Source organism: Ambystoma mexicanum, chromosome 3q (genome assembly GCF_040938575.1).
Source record: "Ambystoma mexicanum isolate Mex_15411 chromosome 3q, UKY_AmexF1_1, whole genome shotgun sequence".
NCBI classification, from domain to species: Eukaryota; Metazoa; Chordata; class Amphibia; order Caudata; family Ambystomatidae; genus Ambystoma; species Ambystoma mexicanum.
Window position 1 is genome coordinate 871,775,865 of NC_090926.1, and position 24,319 is coordinate 871,800,183.

The following is a 24,319-nucleotide window of genomic DNA, read 5'->3' on the forward strand; positions in this document are numbered from 1 at the left end:
AATCTCCAGGGTAACCGCCACCAAGAGAAGTAAGGGGCTGAGAAACGTCGGATACTGTGGCAAAGCGTCACGACTTTGGTAGGTACCTTGAAAGTGGTCTGTTTCGCCTGGCGTGATGAGGAGGCAAGCGGGTCATTCAGACCCCGATGTGTGACGTGCCCTGCCTCTCCATTCCATGTGGATATCGTCCCTGCTTCCCTAGGGGGAGCCCCTGCCCATGAGGCCAGGGAGGTGAGACCGCTACCCAGCAGTCCCCCTGGAGGTGGAACTAAGTGGGTGGATCTCATGGGAGGGAATCCCCCCGGTGGGACTGAGGACGGTTATCAGGGAAGAACGCAGTATACCGTAAATACCCCATACCCTACGTCATCTCCTTACTTTATACAGGGTAACATGGTGTCACACTCTTCCATTTACCTATGGAAGGTAGAGCATCCAAACATCTTCTAAAGTACTGAGACGAGGAAGATAAGGGTCTCCCTGTATGGATCCTGCAAAAGTACTGTGAAGAAGAAGATTCCAAGCAACCTAGTTGCTTGGAAATAGAGAGAAATAACATCAGTACTGGGACGAAGAAGAGACGCAGAGTAATGGAGAGTGCTCCGGGGACCAACTCCAGCAGTCTAGTCAATGTGGACAATCAGTAAGCAGCTGGTACATAAAAAGGGGAGAAGGGAGACCCGAAGAACCGAGACACGAGGCGGGAAGCTGAAACCTCCAGAAAGGGCAGAAGGAAGATGGACCCTTTGCCCTGATGGTAGCAGACCACGGAGGTCTGCTCAAGAGAAGGGACAGCACTGCTCATGCCGGCAAAGCAGAGTCCCAGGCAGTAGCAGGTATAGAGATGCCGTAGCTGGGGTGGATGCCACGTAGATCTCGGGTTGGAAGAGATCAACTCCTGGGGCCGGCCGAAGCCCAAACAGAAGCTCCCTGAAGGTAGGGTCTTGCCGGGCTAGCTGGTAGGAATGGAGACAGATCTGTGAACCCCTTAAGAAAGGTAAAAATACCCTGGAGTTCAAGGCGGGGAGGGAAACCTGTGAAAGACATTAAAGGAACAACTGCATATAAAGTAGGGGTCTGGGACCCTAGGTACAAGTGTATGAAGAAATAATTACAGATGGAACAAGGGTCTGGGAACCCCAAATACAGAGAGGTTATTACCACCATGATATGAACAATAACAGTACCTGGCAAGACAGTGAACCAGGTCTGCTATACTGACCCAAGAAGCCATAATATGAACAAACATAGTACCTGGCAGGATAGTAAACCAGGGCCACCTTGAAAATAACAGAGACACTGGAAAACCTAAGAGGGCCAAGGGAAGAAAGCATTCCCCTTGGCATTGTGAATAAAATAAGTAATTACAAGAGACTTTCTTTGCTTTGCCTGCCATTAACGGAGGGATCCTCCAAGAGAACTGTTAGAACATTTTGTTTATGCAATCTGGAGAACATGTCCCATTACTAGGAGGTGAACACAATGCCTCAGTTCAGAAGAAGGGAGTTACTCTTTTGGACAAAGAAGATCTGCGTTTTTTCCTTAGTTAAGAGTGTAAGGGGCAGATATAGGTTTTGACACAGGATGGTGGACTATTTGCTTTAAACGGATATCCAGACTAAGTCCTTAGTATTTAGTTGAGGCAGGCAAACCTCTCTTAGTGTTAGGGGCAGTTACGGATTTCTACGCTTATTTTAACCCAAATAAAGGTTTATAGCCAGAACAATGCCAGCTTGTGTCGATCTCCTTCTTCCACACCCTTACATATGGTGACAGTAGTGGGATCGAGACTATAGAGGAGATGTTAAAATCCTACTTCAGAATAACAGATGACAATCTTAACATATTAAGTTCGGAGATAAGGTTTCCCATGGAATTTTAGAAAAAGCAATATTTCCAGACTTGTTAGATCAAGATCAAACTGATAGAGGGGAAAAAGCATTCCGCAAAGCTGATGTAGAACCAAACCCCGAAATAAGAACTCAAACACCAAGGGTGGAGGCTAGATTGAGGAGGCAGAAATCATGCCAGATCTGGCATTTGGCAGCTGATGCTTTCCTTAAAGTTGTAACAGAAGAGGAGGGAAGGAAGAGAGAGGGTCCCTTCTTGTTTCTGAAGTGGGGTTGCGGTATAGGGGAGACACTACCGAGGAGGCTACCCCACAATCCCAAATTGTAGTCCTGAGAAGCCATCATAGGGTTGTATTGGAAATCGCCCCCATGCCCACCTTACCTCAGGACACTTAAAGGGCAGCTAAAACCCAAGGACAGGTTAAAAGCAGATTCTACTGGCCGAGAGTTTACGCAGATGTAGAAAACTTTGTGTCTACATGCTCGGTATGTCAGAAAACAGCTCCACATATCCTAACTCCAGCCCTGCTACAACTATTACCTATTACCTATCACTGAGGTCCCGTTTTCCCGAATTGGCATAGATATTGTGGGCCCACTAGAACCCTTACATCTTGGGAACAAATACATATTGGTCATCCTAGATTATGTGACCCGTTACCCAGAAGCTTTTCCAAATTGAAATAGCCGATATTAAAACATATTATCCCCTTCCTGTCCTGTGTAGGTTTCCCAAAGCAGATCCTAATGCATCATGGAACCAATTTTATGAGTATACTTATTGCCGAGATGAAGGATATCCTTCAGATTAAGACTCTTAGAATGTTTGTTTACCATCCACAGGCCGACAGCCTCATCGAACGCTTTAATAAGCCCCTCATGAGCATTCTCTGTATGTTAGTTGAGACGGATGGAAGAAATTTGGATACGATGGTCCCCTGGGCACTGTTCGCTATTAGGAAAGCCCCCAAGCATCATTGGGTTTCTCACCATTCACGCTCTTACCTGGACACAAACCCAGGGATGTGTTGGATATGCTTAGAGAAAACTGGGAGGAAAGAGAGGAGGCTACTTTACCTTTGTCCCAGACAACACAAAGAATTAAAGAGCACACAACTAATCTTAGGGATATAGTCCATACCCATTTACTGATGACCCAGGAAACCCAGAACGGTCATTATGATCAAAAAACGGCAGCCCAATCTCTTTCAATCGGACATTAGGTCCTGGTACTCCTTCCCACCTCAAAAAATAAGATATTGTCACGGAGGCATGGGCTATACGAGGTCTTGGAACAGACTGGTCCATGCAATTACCAAAAATCACAACCATGATAGAAAACCTAAGTTCCAGGTGTATCATATCAACCTCCTTAAGGAGTTGAAGAAGAATCCTGTGGAGTCTTCTTCAATCATGATGGCCAGTCTGTTAGCTGAAGAGATGGAGGATCTTAAGTTAATACCATCCAATCTTTCCGCTTCCCATCAACAGAATGTTCAAGATCTCTTAAGTCAATTCCCAGACGTCTTTAGTGAAGAACCAGGAAGAGTCAAGGGGATGCATCATCACATTTGCACGCCCCTTGGGAAGGTTATACATTTAAAGCCATGCAGGATCCCAAAGGCTCGTAAAGAAATAGTCCTCCAGCAGCTAGAGAAAATGCTGGCAGCCGACATCAAAGAACCCTCTCAGAGCCCATGGTCTTCCACAATCGTCTTAGTAGCCAAACCAGATCAATCATGGAGGTTTTGCGTAGACCTCCAAAAGCTGAATGCTGTGTGCCAGTTCAACAATTACCCCATGACAAGGATTGATGACCTGATTGATCGACTGGCCTCAGCTAGATATCTCTCCACAATTGATCTAACCAAAGGCTATTGGCAAGTGCCTTTCAATCCAGAAGACAAAGAAAAGACTGCATTCTCCATTCTCTGAGGACTATTTCTGTTTAGGGAATTACCATTTGGACTTCATGTGCTCCAGCTACCTTTCAAAGGTTAATGGACGAACTACTGAGACCCTATTCGAGTTTCTTTGGAGCCTATTTAGACAATATTGTCATGGGCTGGAAACAGGCCATAGAGGTGTGCTGGAGAGAAAGGACTGTGCCACGCATGCCAGCAAAGCAGATAGCAGTAGGTACAGAGATGCCGTGGCTGGGGCGGACAATGTGGAGAACACATGGCAGAAGAGATTGACTCCTGGAGCTTGCTGAGGCCCAAACAGAAGCAACTTGAAGGTAAGGGATAGCTGGTGGGAATGGAGAACAGATCTGGCACCCCCTTAAGAAGGGTAAAAGCACCCTGGAGTTCAAGGCTGGGAGGTAACCCTGTAAAAGAGACTTTAAAGGAACAACTGCATATCAAATAGAGGTCTGAGACCCCAAGTACAAGAAAGAGTATGGTGAAATAATTACAGATGGAACAAGGGCCTGGGAACCCCAAATACAGAAAGTTGATTACAACCACACCTAAGAAGGCCAGGGGAAGAAACCATACCCATTTCATTGTGAATTGTGAAGCCTAAGAAGGCTAAGGGAAGAGCCATACCCCTTGGCATTGTGAATTGTGAAAACCTAAGAAGGCCAAGGGAAGAAACCGTACCCCTTTGCATTGTGAACTGTGAAAGCCTAAGATGGCCAAGGGAAGAAACCATACCCCTTGGCATTGTGAATTGTGAAAGCCTAAGAAGGCCAAGGGAAGAGCCATTCTGTCAAGATCTGAGGTCCACGTGGATTATGGATACCTCCATCCCCAAGTACCAGTCAGAGAAGATAGAAAAGACAATTATTGGGGCCACAGGTGGTAGGAACAGGAAACACTGGGTCCCGGATGGCTGCAAAGGAAACAAGGGGTTAGCTTAATAGCCACAAGTATCCTCAACAAGCATCACAGATAGATAGAAAAACACCCACCCTTGGGGTGACCGATGAAAGTGTGGAACCTAACTGTTCCCCTGAAGAAGTGGAGGGTTGAGTAGGGTCCGAGGAAAGAAAATGAGACCTCTGTGTAGCAGGGTCCAGCGTGGTCTGGAAGTAATATACGGAACAAGGGCTTGATTCCAGAAGGGGTGGGAAGAAGCAATCCAGGAGTACAGTCCACAGGTCTAAGCAGTTCACAATACACCAAATCCAAAGGGCAAATCCAAGAGCGATCCAAAAGCAAGGTCCAAAATCCAGGTAACACCAATAGGCAGTCCAAGTTTGATCCAAGAAACAAAACCAGGTGCAATCCAAAAGAGTAACGAGGTCCGGAATCCAAAAGGTCAAAAAACAGTGAGGCACGGAGCACAGGAAGAGCTACACGCTGTGAGAACAGCTGAGAAGCAATGAATGAAAGGGCTGATCCCTTTTTAAGGCGTTCTTCCGGGTCACATGACCGAGTTACATGTAGCTTCCTGGTCACGTGACCGCTCCTGGGTCACGTGACCATTCTCCGTGAGGCGTTGCGTCCAGCAAGGGACCGCAAAGGGGAACAGAACCCTCGCCACGCATGCAGGCGCCAGGGCAAGCCCCCACGTGTCCACGGAGACAGGCGCCAAGGCAGTCCCGGAGAGCGGCGCCCACCCGGAAGCCGAGCGAAGGCAGCAGCGGAAGGAACCCGCAACCCGCTCTGCCGCTGGCAGGCCGCTGGGCTAGGTAGGTGTGAAGGGGGCATGACACATACCCCTTGGCATTGTGAATTGTGAAAGCCTAAGAAGGCCAAGGGAAGAAACCATACCCCTTGGCATTGTGAATTGTGAAAGCCTAAGAAGGCCAAGGGAAGAAACCATACCCCTTGGCATTGTGAATTCTGAAAGCCTAAGAAGGCCAAGGGAAGAGCCATACCCCTTGGCATTGTGAAAGCCTAAGAAGGCCAAGGGAAGAGCCATACCCCTTGGCATTGTGAATTGTGAAAGCCTAAGAAGGCCAAGGGAAGAGCCATACCCCTTGGCATTGTGAATTGTGAAAGCCTAGGAAGGCCAAGGGAAGAAACCATACCCCTTGGCATTGTGAATTGTGAAAGCCTAAGAAGGCCAAGGGAAGAGCCATACCCCTTGGCATTGTGAACTGTGAAAGCCTGAGATGGCCAAGGGAAGAAACCATACCCCTTGGCATTGTGAACTGTGAAAGCCTGAGATAGCCAAGGGTAGAGCCATAACCACTGTTATTGTGAATTGTGAAAGCCTACGAAGGCCAAGAGTAGAGCCATGACTCCTGGTATTGTGAATAGAATAGGTAATTTGAAGAGACATTTCTGTGCTTGCCATTGATGAAGAGATCCTCCAAGAAAACGGTTAGAACTTATTGTTTATGCAATCTGGAGAACACCTCCCATCACCAGGAGGTGAACGCAAAGCCTCAGTCCAGAAGAAAGGAGTTACTCTTTTGGACTAAGAAGATCCATGTTTTTTCCTTAGTTAGTTCAGAGTGTAATGGAAGGAAATAGGTTTTGACACAGGACGGTGAACTATTTGCTTTAAACTGACATACTAACTGAGCCCTTAGTATTTAGTTGGGGCAGGGAAACCCTCTTATTGTTAGGGATAGCAAATAAATGTTTATAACCACAACAATGTCACCTGTGTTGATTGGCTTTTCCACATCCTTACAACTCATATATGTGCAACTGGAACCACTCAGAGCCCCGACCCACAGCAGCCCATGCCCATCCATCCTTGTCAGCTCCCCTCTTTCCAGCACTTCCCTCAAAGCCTCTTGCTGATCCCCGCTGACATTTCCACTTCTCTTGCAGGTCCAATGCCTCCTTGAACTATCCATTCCCAGTGGACCACGCCATGCCACTTGACCTCGTCATGCTCAAACACTCCATTTGCTGACCCTCTCTTTGCCAGCCACTTCTCGATCCAGGGGAAGAGCGCCCAGTCCCCCACCCTTTCATCAATGACCTCGGCAAGCATCATTTTCTGTTCTCCCACCAGACCCACTCATGGGATGACACCCTGCTAACATTACCCAGCTTTCTACTAGCAGGGTGAGACGCCGATTAGCTCCTCTCTCTGTTGAATCTATGCGAGAAGCCACCTGAATCCCTCTTCTCATTCTGTCCCATACTAAGGATACATTTCTAACCACTCTATTTCTTCTGGGCTGCTGACTGAACCAGGCGATGTCACAGGGCCTGCTCCACCTGCTCCAAAAGGGGCTATGTCCCCCACATTTGGTTATTAAATCAAAAGAGTCTGTAAGGTAGTCTGGAAATATAACTGTTTTGTCACAAAGTATAATCCATTTTACATTAGCTATAAGAACTATGCCTTTGGTTCCCAGCATGCAATGATTCAATTAGGTAGTGGTTTCTCAATGTTTGTAGGAACTTTGCATTCGAATTTCCAGCACGCAATATAAATGCTATATAAATGCAAATTATGAATGCATATCTGTACAATCAGTTTCCGAATTTCTGTAAGAACATTTGTTTGTGTCCCCTGCAGGAAATGTAGTACTTTGATATTAATTGTCAATGGCTCTAGTAACCTGGCCTTCGAGTTACAGCATGCAGCAGTTCTTTTTATACTCCAGTTTCTCTAAGGCTTAGGTTCAAGTTCAGCCTGCATCGGTTCCCTTTGCCGTTAATTTCCTAATGTCTCCAGGAATTTGGACTCCCTTGTGATTCTAGGAGTGTTCTCACAAAGGTACTAGCCAACATGCTCACTTTTATCCCTTAATTTCCCTTGTTACTCTAGGAACCTTGCCTCCCAGTTCCATCCAGCAGCTTCGCTTCACATTTCTTGTCCCTTTAACGGACTGTAGGGTGAAAGTCACGTGGCTTCTCCTTCTGTGCGGTTATAGGTCAAAGGTTCGAATCAAAAGGTTCGAAGTACAATAGGGACGAATCAAATGGACTGAAAACAAAAGGTTCTTTTTTTTTTTTTTTTGGGGGGGGTGGGAGGGGTTCCCCCCAGCACCCGTTTTTGTGGTCAACCCCACTTTTTGTACCTATACAGAAACCCCAAAAAATATATATAATTTAAAAAAAAAATTCAAACCTTTTGTTTTCGGTCCTATTGACTCGACCCTATTGCATTCGAACCTTTTGTATTCGAACCTTTGACCGGACACCCTTCTGTGCTCCTCTCTAATGATGGCCATCCACAAGCCTCTCGCCAGCTTGGGTTCTGCTTCCTTTGGTCGCTGTCTCTTGGTCTGCTCATTAGCACCAAACCCCCTCAGAAAATGTTCCCGGCAGTTCAGCCACGGTCTAGCATTCCACCTTCTCCTCTAATTCTTGACCCTCATCCACACAGTCTCACTCTTCTGCATTCTGGAGATTGTCCTCATCTCATCCTCGCTACTGCATACAGGCTCTGTGTCTGACATCTGCCATAACTATCCCTCTCTCACGGCCAAACAAGTTGGACTATCCATTGCATTCCCAGCTGTCCTCCACGTGATAACTCTGTCAGGATGTTAATTCACCACTTTACTTCCTTCTTATTCTCCTCTACCATCCTCCCTGTATATGGCTTCTCTGTCCTGCTTCTATGGATATGGTACCAAGATTTTCTTTTCTGCCTTTGTCTCAAAATCTTCAAGGGCACTTCGTTACAGGTGACACCCGCCTGCTAGCATTCTCTTCTGAGTGATACAGAGACAATTGGGCTCATTACAGGATGGCCGGTGCGGACCTAACTTGCCGGTATTAATGTTAACTATTTTTTGTAGTGCACAGAAAGGTGCATCAATGTTGAAAGTTAATTTACACCAGGTTCCTTCTTGGAGATTAATTGGAAGAGCCTTTTAGTGGCTGATAAGCCCATATGACCTCTCTGTGCATAATTGGTTAACTTCTTCCAAATCTTTGCAGCAGAATTAACTTTGCAGCTGAAACTAGGGAACTCTCTGAATATAACAAGTGGGCTCGTACTATCTTCCTTCCCACTTTTATATCCAGCTCTTCATAACGATATCTCCCATCAACAAGAGTTCATCAGCTCCCTGTACACGTGGCACAAGTTCTGAATTAGCTCGCTCGGGGAATACTCCTCATCCTCCGAAGTGTAATCACAGCCGCCCCCTTTTATCTGCTTCCTTTCTGTTGTCTCTCTGTCCTTAAACCCTGCACTATATTCTACAGTGTCAAAATATTTCTCAAGTTTCTACATTAAACAAATGTGCTATTACTTTCTGGGACACTGGTGACACTAGTGTGTAAACCAAGGGTCTGATGTGGGATCTCGTCAGAAGCAAACTGTCTCAGACATACTGGGTGACGAATGTGCCCCTCTCTTGTATCACTGAATAATTCCCCTTATGCCTTCATAGGGTTGCAGGGAGGGGGATCAGCCATTTGGACTTCTGACCTACCACAAACATGTCAAAGAACTTCTATCAGGCCATGGACACCAGGCATTTACTGCTTTGGTATTTCTGCTTGTGCACTTCATGAATCAGGTGTACTTTTTTCCAGGCACACGTTAAATTATACCGGGAAATAGCTTTGTTTACAGCTCTATAGAATTTCTTCTATTTCTACAGGTTAAGCTAATGATTGTAGGCCAATTTAGGGGGTACCCCTTAATAATATGGGTACCCCTAATCACGCTCACACCAGATTAAAGTTCACCCTTCTAGGGGATTAAGGGCAATAGTCTTATCTTGCAAGGATAACACGTTTAATCTTTACAGAAATGAGGATGGGGGGCAGAGAACTTTTCTCCCTGAACGACATTCTGTTCCTCTTCCGTTCCAAGCTCCTCCAGACTGGTGCTGGGCAGGAGCTAATATACTGTTAATTTGCTGTAGTGGCATCTCTGGATATTGGCATGGCTCAATCTAAAACAGTCCTTCTTCCCTACACAGGGTGCTGCCATCTTCCTTCCTTCATGATCGGATTTCCGTTTAGGGCATACTACTTAACATAGTGCTAGCCTATGCAAGAATATACTGTAGTTTCAATTTTCATCATTTTGTTACTTATGAACATTTATATATAAATAGATTTTCCTGTCATGCTCTCCATACTTCACTCATTATACTCATAATTGTATCTGGTCCAGTAATTCCCCTTAATACCTTCTTTTCAATAGTCGTTCATTGAGCATGTACAATCCCCTATTCTTAGTCTGCATGAGCTTTTGACGGACAGCCGACACCTGGTCAGCCACTTTGTGTGCTCTGCCAGAGCTTAGCCTCAGTGGCGCAACACTGCATGCTCTGCGATCCATTTTTAGAGCAGGCCACATTCCTTCCATGAAGGGAGGGTGAGTATTTTTGACTCCTACAGTGCTTTGAGATTTGGAAACTAAATAGAATGACATTTACAAATGTATTCAGCTAATAGTTATTTACACCTTACATTTAAATACTAACTACATTCATTTAGTGCCTGCCCTCCCCCCTGGTCTCTTTGTAGTGCCTATAAACAGTTAAAAGAAGTCTTGCCTAATTCTAAAGCGCTTGGGAAGCTTTGGAATGACGGAAGGCGCTAGCTCCTTCCCAACACAAAATACTTGAAATAAATGTTAGTTAAAACCTTTGCATTTATTTATTTATTTTTACATTTATAGCAGCGTGACAAACCCTCAGGCATCAGGGCGCTAGTTGCAGAAGTGCAGGTAAGTATACTTTCTTCGGGGGTACAGTATAACATAAGCAGCATAAACAGACTAAGCTGCGCCTCATGTTACGGGGAGGCTACATCAATTATACAAGTACATTAGTCAAAATGCATGAATTTATATTTGTATTCGTGCATACAAAGGCAGGCCCCAGTGGTCCTGTGGGCATTATTAGGTCTGTTTTTGGAATACAAAAAGTTTGAGGCATAAAGACAAACGCAACATGCAATAACCCAATGGGAGGAACCCTCTTCATCAAGGACTAGCTGACTGACACCAGCATTCCTCTATTCAGTGGTCTTCAAACTGTGGCGCTGCCCCCCTAGGGGTACCAGAGGGATGTCCAGAGGTCTAAAAGAGAGTATGGGTACTGCTTTTAACAGCAAAAGCCGAAGACCGAGTAAATTACTAGGGCACACAGTCACTCTCAAAGTAGCCTAACCAGGGCAGGTGGTTATCCACAGTTCAAAAATCTTTAAATCCGGTATCAAAGGTAATGTATAAGTTCAAAGAAAAGTCTGTAATTTGTTTAGATCAAAAGTAGTTTATCCAAAGTAAAGCTGTCACTAGTGTCTTCTTAGTGAGGAAGTAGTTGCCACAACCCATATATACAATGCAGACTTATGCGCCAATGCATTTCGGAAAACATTTCCTTCTTCAGGGCAAGTCTAATGTATGCAAAGTCAAAAAATAAACACAAATCCACATACATATACAATACAAATCAATCAGCATACACGTAAAGTATATGAAAAAATATAAATACAAAATATTCAAACATACCAATCAGTGGAGGTCGCAAGAGAGATTAGTCAATGGAAAAAATAGAAACAAAAAATAATGAGTGCTAAATAATGAAATGGACTGAGAGAATAACTTAAATAGTTAAAAAAATGTTCAGCCTGATTTACCTTAGAGGTGTGGCACAGGGGGGAACAATGGATGTTCAAAACGAAAGTAAGATGAGCCAAAGTTGCCGAGAGTAAAACGGCTGCAATGTGCAAATCCTATCTGGTAGTGCAAGAAAATCGGATTTAGTATCATGGTGTTGCAGGCTTGGTCAATGTGAGTGGGGAAGGCAAAACGAAAGGATCTGATACCTTAGAGCACACGGAGAGAAAGGGTTCTGCTGCGTGCGGCTGTTGTGCAGTAACAGTGACTGCCGTGTTAAGCCGTTGCCAAGACAACGGCTTCTTTATATATCACGTGACCACCTCGCGCTATTGAAAGGCTGGTGGGCACGAACTGAGGTGTCATGCGCGTGACAGACTGCATGAATCGAAAAATGGTTACATTTCGAGTCATGCCAAAATGATGACATGAATTGTTGTGACTTAAAAATGGAAAGTCAAAAAAATTGCAAACAATAGAAATGGAAAAAATACTGGGAATATTAATGCAAGCCCGCTAGGACCAGGACGAGAACAAAACAAATAAACAAGGAACAAACAAGAAGACCCTTAATAAAATACTAGTAAATGAAAAAAATAAATAAAACTCAAGACACGTATTGAACAGGTATAAACAATCCGGTAAGGAAATAAACATGTGGCTGATATATACATATGGAATAGGTCGAATTAAATAAAACACTAGTAAGGAACGAAATTATAATCCACAAATAGCTGAACTAATTGTATAGATATACCGCAACCGTGTTGCCAAAAGGTGTCGCCATGAAGGCGGCACCTTGGGTCCCAGACGGGTCCGGGACGTGCAACAAGGTTGTGGTGGGTGTCATAGGGACAAAAGTTAAATCAATTAGAGAAGTCTCGTCGCAGAGGTGACGCCAGCATGCGGCACCTGAAGTCCCAGATCACAGTTTGATTTATAGGTTTGGGGCAACAGTTGCTTTGAGTTGGGGGAAGCGTATGGTGCGGGGAGTGAGTTGGGAACGTGCACCCAGGGAGACTGCTGCATGTGATGTTTGGTTCAGTACAGGGGGTTTGTTGGGGAGTTAAGGTACAGCCAGGGCTAGGCAAATGTGATAACAGGAGGGGAGCTCTCTGGGGGTCACCATCCAGAATAGCCTAACACACGGAACGGGGGGGAATAGGCTTCCCATCTGACTTGTATGTTATGAAACATCAACGGGCTATTAGACAGAGTCAAGCAGGGGTTAGTCTCCAACTTCCTTACCGCTCATAGCGGACATAGGGGGTCATTCCGAGTATGAAGGTAGCCATGCCGCTGTTAGTGGCATGGCTACCCCCATACTGGGTACCGGGTCCGGGTTCCCTGAATGGGGAAATACCGGGCCATTCCGACCTTGGAGGTCGTTAGGGCTCAATGGGAATGGGGAGCATGCTAACAACGGGCCCGTTAATGACGGGCCCGTGTTAGCATGCTGGACCGCTCGCAGGACCCGCTAAGGACGCCTGGTTTTTCGCACAAGCAGACCTCGTAATGAGGCGGTAGGGAGTTAACGGGCCCAGCAGCTCTACCGGCCCCGTTAACCCCCTACTGCCAGGGTTGTAATGACCCCCATAGTGTTCATGCAAGAAATACATTTACTGGCATCGAACTGTGCTTTTCGGAGCCGGTCTAAGTTCGCAGTGGTGGAACTTGCTGTCAGGTTCAATGTTTGGACCAGGAGGAGACGTGTGGGGCTGAGAAAATGTTAGCGTGATATTGCTGGATTAAGGAAACACTACGATTCCCAGCAGCATTGGGAGGGAATTGTAGATCCCCTGTGCGCGTGCTTCCCCAGCTGATTGTGATCACAGGGACTACTTTATTCGACATCCGCCCGTGCCCAGGTGCGGATTATTGATGGTGTTTGGCACGGGCGGTCACGGCGGCATGGATGGACTTTTCTGATGATACTTTGGATGCTGGGGGATAGCTAGTTTTCTCCCCCGGGCAACAGTGGCGAATGTGAGGCCAGAGGTCTTCTGGCTGCCACACGGCGTAGCATGCAGTGGCGAGCGCAGCCCCATTAATGCAGCCCGGGTCGTGGCAGTGAGGAGACGCTGCAGGGCTAATCACGGCGTCATCCCTTCAGGTCTGGGTGGTCCATGCGGGGCACCCGGACAGCGAGTTAAATACCCGTATGCATTGTGAGATTGTATATGTATGTATATCTTCCATGGAAACCTTACGAGCGCACAGGGAGTTGACTGTTGCCACACTTGCATATCTTTTAATGCGCCAAGCCCACTTTCCTGAATTTAAGGACGGTGGTGAGACGGCTGCACAAGGAATATGATTTTGAGCCTGAGAATGCTATTTAGTCGGCAGAGGCATGCCAAAAACCCATTTGTATTTACTGTGCTGGCTGAGGGAGTAACACAGAATTGGGTCTTTTTATGTTATCAGCTTTCATGTCAGCTGTGTGTTGCTTTGCTTGCCCAAAGGGCCATGAGTATGTTCTTCATGCAGGGTCATTCCCTTGTTTGTTTCATTGCTAAAGTTCAATGTGAGTTTGTGCATTTCATGTTTCATTATGCTACTTGCTATTAGGACACTTACATATCTGAAAAGGTTATAAGAGTGTTGTGGGTTTCAGGATTACAATAGGAGTCAGGAGTCAGGCAGGTCAGGAGGTAGGAGTTAAGGTGTATGTAAATGTATGCATTTTCCCCACCTTCCCCATACCTATCCACGGGGGGGGAAGGGGTAACCGACCCCAGGTGAGACTGAATGCATACCAGTTATGTGACCCTGAAATAGCGGCAGAGCTTGCTCTGGTGTCCGAAGAAAAATGTACATCCAAGGAGGGATCGGTGGATAGCCCCTTACTCTGGGAGGCCTATAAGGTTGGGGGGATGCAGGGGGAGATCTCTTCGGTGGTGGGGAACCATAAGCGGCTCAGGAGGCTCCAGATGGCAGAACAGGAGGAGGAGGCAGCCGCGGCTGAGGCAGCCCATGTGGAACACCCCACAGAGGAGAGTAGGAGAGCACCCTTCGACTCCACACGCTGGCGAGGGATAAAGTTAGGGTGGCATTCTGTGATAGGAAAGCCAGATTGTACGAGATGGTGGATAAATGTAGAAGGATGCTAGCCTGGTTGGAGAGGAGGGATGAAGGGAACCAATGGATCAGAGAAATCTGGGATGAGGCAGGGAACACTCTAACCCAGGCGGTGGACCTAGCAAGGGCCTTTGCAAGGTACTCTCACTGTTCCTCATGACAGTGGAGCCCCTGGCAGGCAAGATCCGAGGAGACACAGGGATTAGGGGATTCCGATGGTCAGCAGAGAGGGAGGACCGGATTTCCCTCTACGCTGATGACATTCTCGTCTATTTGGGGGATCCCAGTGTATCAGGGCCAGGGGTAATAGAACTAATACAGGAATTCGGAGACTTCAGTGGCCTACAGGTGAACTGGGATAAATCAGAATTGCTGCCGGTGAGGGTGGGGGCGGTGCCATGCGCCTGTCCACTAACAGTGGCTCAGGGGATGATCATATACCTGGGGATCCACATAGGTCCGGATGAAAGCACATTCCTCCGGAACAACCTGGAGCCGCTACTGGCTAGAGCCAAGACAGACGTCCTTCATTGAAACACCCTCCCAGTGTCGATGTTTGGTCACACACATTTATTCAAGATGCTGACCCACCCGAGGATGCTATATGTCCTCCAGAATACGCCCGTGAAGATCCCAACCAAAATGTTCTGAACCATTGAGGGGATTCAGAGAGAGGTGGTATGGGGCAATAAGACGCCGAGAATGGCACTGTCCTCCCTGATCAGGACGGTCTTAGAGGGGGGATAGGGCTACGGAACATCAGGAAATGCTACTGGGCTTCACAGCTAGTGGCAGTGAATGAATGGGTCTACGACGATCAGGAGGCTTCAAATATCCAGGTATAGAAACATTCAATGGGTGACTACCCACCTGCCCTTCTGCTCTACGGGCACTCACGGAGGGCCGTACTGCCACCACCTGTCATCTGCATGACGGCGGCATGGATTGTGGCCCTGGGGGTGATGGAATGGGGGAGGTGACAAGCAAGCATACATCTGGGGGAACAAAGACCTCCCCGAAGTGAGGAAATTAGGCTATCAACCCAGGTGGGCCGCAGCAGGTGTACAACAAATGAAACACATCATTGAACACAAACGTATGGTCCTCTTCTGCCGCTTGCAGGCTTCCCACGGGCTAGGCATTAATGAGCAATTCACCTACACTTGTTTACACCACGCCATGAGTCACGTGGGTAGGGAGGATTGGGACCTCCCTGAATGATCCCTGCTTCAGGCTAACCTGTTAGATGGGAAAGTGGCCACAAAATGTTATCAGGTCGATTAACAACTGCGCTGACAGTCCCATGAACAAGTTGAAGCAACATTGGGAAAGGGACCTGGGAGTAATTGAGGAGGAGGACTGGGTGGGGGTGTTGGGTTCAGCAAGGGAAGCCGGGGTCTCCAGTAAATTAAGACTGGTTCAGTTTAAGTTTATGCACAGGGTACACTTCACCAGGGTCAGGATAGGGACGGCGATGGATCCCAATTGTCTTAGGTGCAGGGAGTAGGCAGTTATCTTTCTCCATACTACATGGGCCTGTCCTGGACTACAGCAGTTTTGTGGGATGGTATAGGAATCAGTGGGGGAGGCAGTGGGGAACCGATAACAAACTGTCCAAGGTTCTGTTTGCTTCACATATGGGGGGAAACTGACTTCACTAGCAAGGAGTTATGCCTGATAAAGACTGTATTGATGGTGGCGAACTAGTGAAGCGGGACAACCCCTCGGGTTTCCCACCTGGCTGGAAGGAAATCAACTATTGCTGTGAGTTGGAGCAATGGGTGTACAGAGACAGAGGTTGTCCCAGTAACATGAGCAAATCTGGGGGAAATGGCTGGAGATGAATGGATGGGGGGGCACTTCAGAAGGGAGGTGGGGAGGTGGCGGGGATTGCCCCAAATGTTGTTCTGTGTCTACTTTGTTTGAAAACTCAATAAAAAAGGTTTATTAAAAAAAAGCAATTTAACATCAGAAAAGCTGAGTAGAGCCCGAGCTAGATGGGAACACGATTAGGGGGAATTGGAAGAGGAAGAGTGAGTGAATGCATGAATAGTGGTCAGGGATGGCAGCATGTCCACCAAACTTTGGTACAACTGAAGATTCTGTACTGGGTTTACCTCTCTAGAACGAGCCTGTGCAAGATGAGGTGGACGGATGATGACACTTGCCTGAAGTGCAGGGGCAAAGTGGGGTCTTTCTTTCACATGATTTGGGCTTGCCCCAAAATCTGGTTGTATTGGGAAAAGATCCTCTGTATCCTGTTGAAGTTGGAAGGGGGCGAGATACCAAGTTGCCCCAAGGTGGTCATTTTGCACATTTTGGGTGATGCAGTTTGCTCTGGAGGGGGCAAGCAACTTGTCATCATGGAATTGGTCTTGACTAGGAGGACCTGGCTACAATGTGTGCGTTGGAGGCACTGCCGACGTTGGCAAGGCAGAAGTAGGATAAGGACCGGTGCAGATCTCTGGAAGAGACAGTATACAGGCACAGAGCTGTCCCGGGAAATTACAAAAGATCTGGGGCAGACGGGACACGGTGGGGTGAAAGGGGGGACCTTCGGATACCAGAGTTCTGGACTCACGGGAAGGGGAGGGGGTGCCGTGGGAAAATGTTGAAATCATGGGCAAGTATAACTGCAAGTTTGATGATGTGTACGCTCAGTCAGGTGGTTTTGTTGCTGTTTTATTCAATAAAAATATGAATAAAATAAAAGATCGTTACAGCAACAAAAATTATTCCCGTCCATATCATGGCTCGACCATGGAGCCAGAAACACATGTGCCATCACAATGAGGTGTTTATCATGTATTACTCCTCTTCAAGGAAAAAGTAATCTACACAGGGGTAGCTCCCAGGAGGATTGGGAAAGAAAAGTGTACTGCCTCCCATTTGGACTCATAGCCCTCCAAGTTCCAGCGCAACCATGACATCCAACATAGCTTTGAACCAAGGCATCACTCCAAACCACCATATTGTTATGACTGCTGGAAGGCCATAGAGTTCACTCATCAAAAGGTAGACACTGGATACTCTGGATAGGTACTTCTCAAGATTACTTTAATGGCTTCCTAGTTACAAGATCAGATGTCATCAGGTTATTGAGAGATCAAGAGGAACAAGGGACAAGAGCCCACTGGCTCCCACCACCCAGGCTCACATCTTATAACTGCCTGTGGCAGAACCAATTCAACTCCAAACATTCCAACCTCACACTCCACACTCACAACCTACATTCTGAGGATGACATCAGTCCTAGCACCTCACACATACAGGAAAAGGACCAACCCTAACACCTCCCTTCCTTACACCAAACAAGCACACCTCAAGCACACCTCAAGCACACCTGGAGAAGGCCAACCCTAACACACATTTATCTAACACAGGGTCCAGCACCAAGTTAAAATCTCCCCGAATTATCAATAATCCCCCCCAACCAAACCCAGTGTTTTGGCCATGGCCTCCTCTAAAAATGGTTTCTGACCTTGATATGGACAATATAGTCCACGCACCATCAAAACCAAACATCATCCACTTTTCAATCAAACCACCTACACTAACCTTTCTAGATCTCTTTAAGGCCCAAAAACTCGATTCTACCTTTGTATCTCAGATGGTTCTCTCCTGGCCTGACCACACATAATAGGTTTCTTGTAGAAAGAAAATATCTTGGCGCTCCCTAAGAAATTCCTTTGTAACCAACGAGCGTTTGAAGAGGGAATTAAGGACCTTGACGTTAAGAGAACCCACCTCCTACCCCATCTTCTTTATTTCAGCCATCTTTCAATTCAGAAATGTCCCTATCAACTGTATTATTTTCAGACTGGACAGCAAGCTGTTACTGGACTGTTTCCACATCTAATGCCATTCTTTGAAAGGACAATTTTCCTCCAAGCGCCTCAGACTCAGCTAATCCTCTGGGATCTATGTGATCACTATGCATTTTTTTTTACCCAATTTTTCTGTATATATATGTGGGGGAGACCCCTCGCAGCCACCACATACCTCTCCAAACTTTTTGAAATGGGGCTTTTGAAATTCGACATTTTGGGATGCGCAGTGATGGGATACCATTCCTCGGGTGTCCCCTATTTAAATAATCATTTGTATATACACCTTTTCCCCATTCTAATCATTGTGCGACAGTGTGTCAAACTCACCCCTTAAAAAACTTCCAAAACCCGGACGTAACACAGAGACCGTCCTCTATCGATTCACTAATAAACAAACCCCAGCATATCCCAGAGACTAGTTAGGTCAGAGTTGTGTGCTGCCCCATCACCGCTGAGGCGGAACAGTTTTCATTGTTCATAAACCCCCTTAACATTTCAAATGCACTCTACCTAAGAGAAGTGTGTGTGCACAGTGACCACTTCTCCAAGACTTAGAGAGCACTAACTGTAAACCATTCAAGATTGAGTCCACCAGTTCTTCCTATGTTTGGTGGTGTGTTTAGCTTCCTGAACTTCCTCACCCCTGGAATTCGCTTCCGGGTCTCTTGCTGCCCTGGTTTGTTACTGGGTGCCTGTGCTTTGCCAAACTCATTCTCAGCTGGGAGACCATTTCCCACCAGATTCTGGATGACTTGCTGGGTCTCCTCAGAGCCGGAGAGGAAGTACTGGTACTCCCCTCATTCAAAATTCAAGGCAAATGGGTATCCAAGCAACGAGTTGGTGGAAGATCTCTTTCCTCGGCTGGGGCCTCCCTCTGGAACAGCCTCCCTGCCTCTCTGAAACTCTAGGAGAACCATCTCTGGTTTGCGGAAGCACCTCAAGACCTTCTTCTTTGCTTCTGCCTTCTCTCTTCCTCTCCCCTGCTTATTTCTTGTCTGATAGTGCACTGGTCACCTGGGTACCCTCTGATTTCAGCCTAGATCCCTACCTGCCCAGTTGCACACCTGCACTGCCTCCCAGTAACCCTTGCACTTGGGTCTGTATCTGTAACCCTATAGTCCCCCTACCTGCACTTTTGGACACCTGCTGTCTGCACTTACCCTTGCACCTGCCACCTGCTCGCCACACTTCTTGTTATTGTTTTGATTCCATGCACAGCACTGCCCCATCCCCTTTCCCCTGTCATTTTTCCTCTCCCCCTTCCGCTGCACTTGCGCTATCTCAATGTCCCTTGGCCTACTAAAATCGTTGTCTCTACCCTCCATTTGTTCCCCCTTCCTTGCCTCGTCGCGCCTTGAAACACTTGTGCATAAGAGCGTTACAAATGCCATATCACATCATAAATCATATCCCCATCTGTATTGGGTGCCTATGCCTCTAGGCCAATCAGCAAGCGGTCTACACGCCTCTCTTTTCTTCAGAGTCAGGACTAAAAGATCTTGAAAGACACACACTGTATGTTGCTAAAGGACTCAAGGTGCTGCCTCCAGTCTGTACTTGTAAAAAACATCCATATTTTGCCTTCAATGCACTGGGCCCCTCTTCGTGCACAAGGTATCACTCAATGCGTTCGGTCCCTGGGAGGACACCAACCTGTAGCACCTCTATACAGAAGTGTCCATGTACTTCCCAGTCCGGCCTTCCACCTGGGCAGAAGCACAACCATGGATGTGAACCTCACCTCCTCGTTGCTTAAAACTATAACTTGACCCAGGGACCCCGTGGGCCTAATCCACTGCAAACAACTCCAGGGCGCGATGAGTGCCTGAAAGGGTCCACTTAGGCCTGGGCGCTCCCTGTACCACAGCTCACCGGAACACTCGGGAGCCATGGGAGCCGCCTCTCCTTCCAGGTCCTTCCAGGCCACTGACCCGCTCCCGCCAGACCCAACTACATTTGAAAATCGAAAATCCTGAGATTTATGTCACGTGATTCCACGCGATTCCACGCCCATGGGTATTCGCGACTCCACCCACCTGCTCCGCCCAGACGTTAAAAAAACACTTCAAACACAGGCTGGGTGATGCATACCATATCCTTGCCAGAGGCGTAGACAGGGCAGGGCCTGAGTGGGCAAGCCCCACCCAAAATCTGTAAATGCCCCACTCAGCAGCGCTGTGTGGGCATTTACAGATCTTAATATCACTGTGGTGGGCCCAACTACATTAGCTTCAGGCCCCATTAGTTAGACAATCCTGGCTACGCCTCTGGCACCATAATCAGACTCCTCCTTGCCTCACTGCACTCTAAGGCACCCATTCCCCATGGACTGGTACACAGCAGCTAGCACAGGAGAAAGTATACCCCTACAAATTTCGCCAAAGGTACTGAGAGCATTATTTTGATACAAAACATAACACATATCCATCAATGCATAAAAAGAAAAATACATTACAAACATTTTTCATATCAAAATTATTTTAAAAAATAGATTTATTTATTATGTAATCTTGCCTCCGAAACGTTCCCCTTTAAATCCGCGGGTGTTCATGTGTGCTGCTTTCCTGTTGTGATCTCTGCCCTGAGTGCTCGGCCATACAGGGCTCCTCTGAGCTCGTGCAAGGTTATTAACAATCGCAATCAGCGGTCTCTTCCAGCATGACAAAAGCAGGGGGCAGTTATTGCACAAGGATGGACCTCGTTACCCAGGCTGAAAAGCAGCTTTTCATGCTGGCGTGCATCAGCTCTGAAATTGTCTTTAACCTGCGGGTCGCATGCGCAAGTCAAGCCAGATTGCACCCATGCATCACTGCCCCTCTTTACCTTGGAAACCCGGAGGTTTCAACATTCTTCTCCGGAGAAGAGCGTTGAACCCCAGAGGACCTGAGCTGATCCCTGAGGGTGGGCAGAGCTGGCTCCCGGGCGCAGAGAATCATGATAGCCCCAAGCCGTCCAAGGCAGCTCACCTGGGCAAACCACAGCGCAGCCCCGTGCCCAGAGCAGCACCCTCAGGCACCCGGGTCCTGGCAAAAGCGCTGCAAATGTGTCAGAGCTTCAGGGTTTGTCAGTCCGCCTTGGGGCGCTTATAGTCTGCACCTGCACTCGCCATCCAGGCCAGTCCTCGCCTGGCTCTCCCATAGGCTCCATCGAGGACTGCCTGGCTCTCCCATAGGCTCCATCAAGGACTGCCCTCCTGCCGGGGATCCCCAAGGCGATCTTTTCATGGGGTGCTGGTTGGCTGATGCAAGTGATCTCGCGCGGGCTGTCTCCATTTGGGTTCTCCTTTTCACCTTGGTGCTCGGCGTGAGGCCAAGATCACTCCATCACCTGGGCGCCATCATGGCAGTGCTATCCAGGCTGCTGGAATCCTCCAATGATGGTGTCACTGTTCTGCATCAGGGTGTTGTCTCTTGCACACTTTTTTGGGGTAGAAACACTGATAAATTCGGCCCTGCTCACAGTAGGCCATTACAGCCGCACCCCCTAGTGGTTTCTGTTGTGTTATTTACTGTGACCTGCAGGCTATTTACTTTTGTGCTGGAAGTAAAACTAACGTATCTCCTTGTGAGCAGTCTGGGTGATATACTGGTGTGGTTTTCTACGCCTCATGACCCTATCGAGGCAACTTTTGTTCTGACAGCATAGGATTATGAGGATGAGATTATATGGGATTTTATAGTACTCTAAAGCAAAACAAAAGAGGTGATGGCTGGAAGGTTTAGAATAATCTTACCCTCTGGAATTCCTCTGGGCTACCCTCCAGACCAGTTTTCTTTAGCCTGCCAGGCCATTACAGGAAGCATAAATACCATATGTAAATAGGGCTTGGCCCCACCCCAAAAGGGGCAGTCCAGCCCGAACTGCTCAGTGACATTGCTTCCTCACTGGGCATCATCAGTGAGGAGTAGCTTGGGTCTCTAGGCCCAGCAGGCACAGGAACCATGTCTGGCCATACCTATCCCACTCGGGGTGACTAAAGCAAAACAAAAGAGGTGATGGCTGAAGGTTTAGAATAATCTTACTAACACAGTAGAAAGGATCACTATTGTGCTTTACAAAGTACTCTGCTCAGGTCACTACCTCCCCTCTCAAGAAGATCTCTAGTGACCCTCTTGTGAAGTTACTCTCCATAAGTAGTGGTGGTGTGCCACCCATCTAGGAAAGGGGACACCAAGAGAGACTCACCCTATCCTTAGTATCTTATTCGAGCATTGAGCACCATACTGGTTACTTTCAATGTATGAACAAATGTAAAAATGAGTATCTAAGGTGAGTCCACAACCTTTATTATAACCAAACTCAGTAAAATCCTTTTAAAAAAAGGGCATCCACCTTTTTACAAATATCCAAGGTGAGCCTTGCTGTCATGACATAGCCTGACTGCCAGCCCAGTTGAAGCAGGCCCAGTGATTCCACCAGCTCCGCAGGCCATAGGGGGCTGGACCACCTTGATGCATGATTGGCTTTACAACGCCCCTTCCAAGATGGCCACCACCAAAGACAAGGGCTTTCACCCAAGATGTCTGCCATCTAACAAACAGCCCTGGAGGTTCACTGCAAGCTCTATGCATGCCAGGACCAGGGCTATATGAACCATGCCCTGGCCCAAACCCATTCATAGCATTCCGGAATTGCAGCTGACAAGCAGCAAGAATGCTTGCCACACCATACGGCTCAAAATGACCGTTCTCCTTGAATTCTCTTCTTGCCTCTGTTCCTTCTCCGCTTGTCCTGCTTGACTCCTGCTTCACCCTGCCTGGGTACTGCATGTGCTACATCCTCCTTGCTTCCACCTGTTCTTCTCCTGCCTCGCTTCTTCTTGGAAACCGCATCTGAAAAAGGGAAAAGACAACACCATTAAGCCCCGGTTTGCTTACAGGTTCCACACTGCTCAGAACAACGTCTCATGGACTAGGGAATACTCGTGCACACTTACCTGGTGGGGGTTCTCCACCACAGCTTTAGCACAGCCGGCCAAGTTGATCATTTACCTACAAGAGAGAGACAGGAAGAGACGTAAGATTTTGCACAACAAACTGTTTAAGCGCAGCAGAAAGACATCAAAGTACATCACACGAAAAACAAACCATCAGAAGAAAACTCAAGTGAAGATCTTCTAATGGGTAGCAGGACTGAACCAGGGCCAGTGAAGTAACTGGCTAGGAACTCGGGTGCACGTGCTGTCATCATACAGTGAGTCCAGCCCGCAAATCTATACACCCTGCGAGTGGGGATGGAGACAGAGTTCAATGCTGGGGTAATGACCAATCCTCTCCTTTTAGGAGACGCTGTAACGAATAAACTTCCGGGGCACCAGTGGTCCAGGGATGAAAGTCTTTTTCTAAACCATCAATCAGCCCCACACCTCTAGTACACCAGAAGGGATCCGAACAGATTGGAAACACAAGCAAATTATAAACATCCTTGTCCAACTTTGGTAACGTGGGCAGAACGGCAGGTTTATCTCTGCAAGGTCGTGGATCGTTGGTTAGATGCAACACAGCAAAAATACAATTGTTACCCAATGATAAAAGGGACTGTCCAGTCAAGGTTGTATAAAAGTATCTACTTTATTATAATCACAACAGACAGTTCTAGCTCACAACAAAATTCAACCCACCCTGTAAATGCATGCAGAGGACAGACAGTTAAAAATAATGAAAAGGGATGCATTCTGGATACTGACAGGGGGGTAGTAGGTAAAGTAATTAATCACAATAGTTCAAGGATATTTGGTTTCAACACAGAAGGAGCAATGGGTCGTAAAACCTCCCTAGTGCCTTCTGGTGAAGGACCAGGGGGACAGCACTACAATGTACCGTATGCTGTATATGTTGTTGTTGCTCAACAGGGTCCGTCGTTTTCAGGATGCTTTGCAGCGTCAGCGACAGAGTTCAAGAAGGGAGACAGCTGTGGGTATCAGATGGCAGGCAGTTCGGCGAGCAAGGCTGGATGGGCAGCTGAAGACTGGCCTACATGGACCACTAGGGGTCAGGAATCGTCTCAGTGCTGGTCGGCGGTTCTGAAGCACTGGTCAAGGTGTCTCGGATGGCATTAGTGGCTGCAGCATAACAACAGTCAGCGGTGCATTCGGTTGCAGCTCAAGGA

At 47.3% G+C, this 24,319-nt stretch overlaps 1 protein-coding gene and 1 long non-coding RNA gene across 4 annotated transcripts in view; one reads left to right on the forward strand and one right to left on the reverse strand.

Annotated features, from left to right (window-relative positions):
• Positions 1–24,319, forward strand: part of RHBDL3 (rhomboid like 3) — a 1,128,603-nt gene that overhangs the window by 112,265 nt on the left and 992,019 nt on the right. The gene's annotated exons all lie outside the window — the stretch shown is intronic.
• Positions 20,732–24,319, reverse strand: part of LOC138583062 (uncharacterized) — a 581,843-nt gene continuing 578,255 nt past the window's right edge. For 2 of the 3 annotated variants that reach the window (XR_011305144.1, XR_011305145.1), the window contains 2 exons: positions 23,148–23,202; positions 20,732–23,043 (listed from right to left, as the gene is read on the reverse strand). This is a non-coding gene — a long non-coding RNA (uncharacterized lncRNA). The remainder of the gene's footprint in view (positions 23,044–23,147; positions 23,203–24,319) is intronic. The other variant, XR_011305143.1, reaches the window with a different exon arrangement.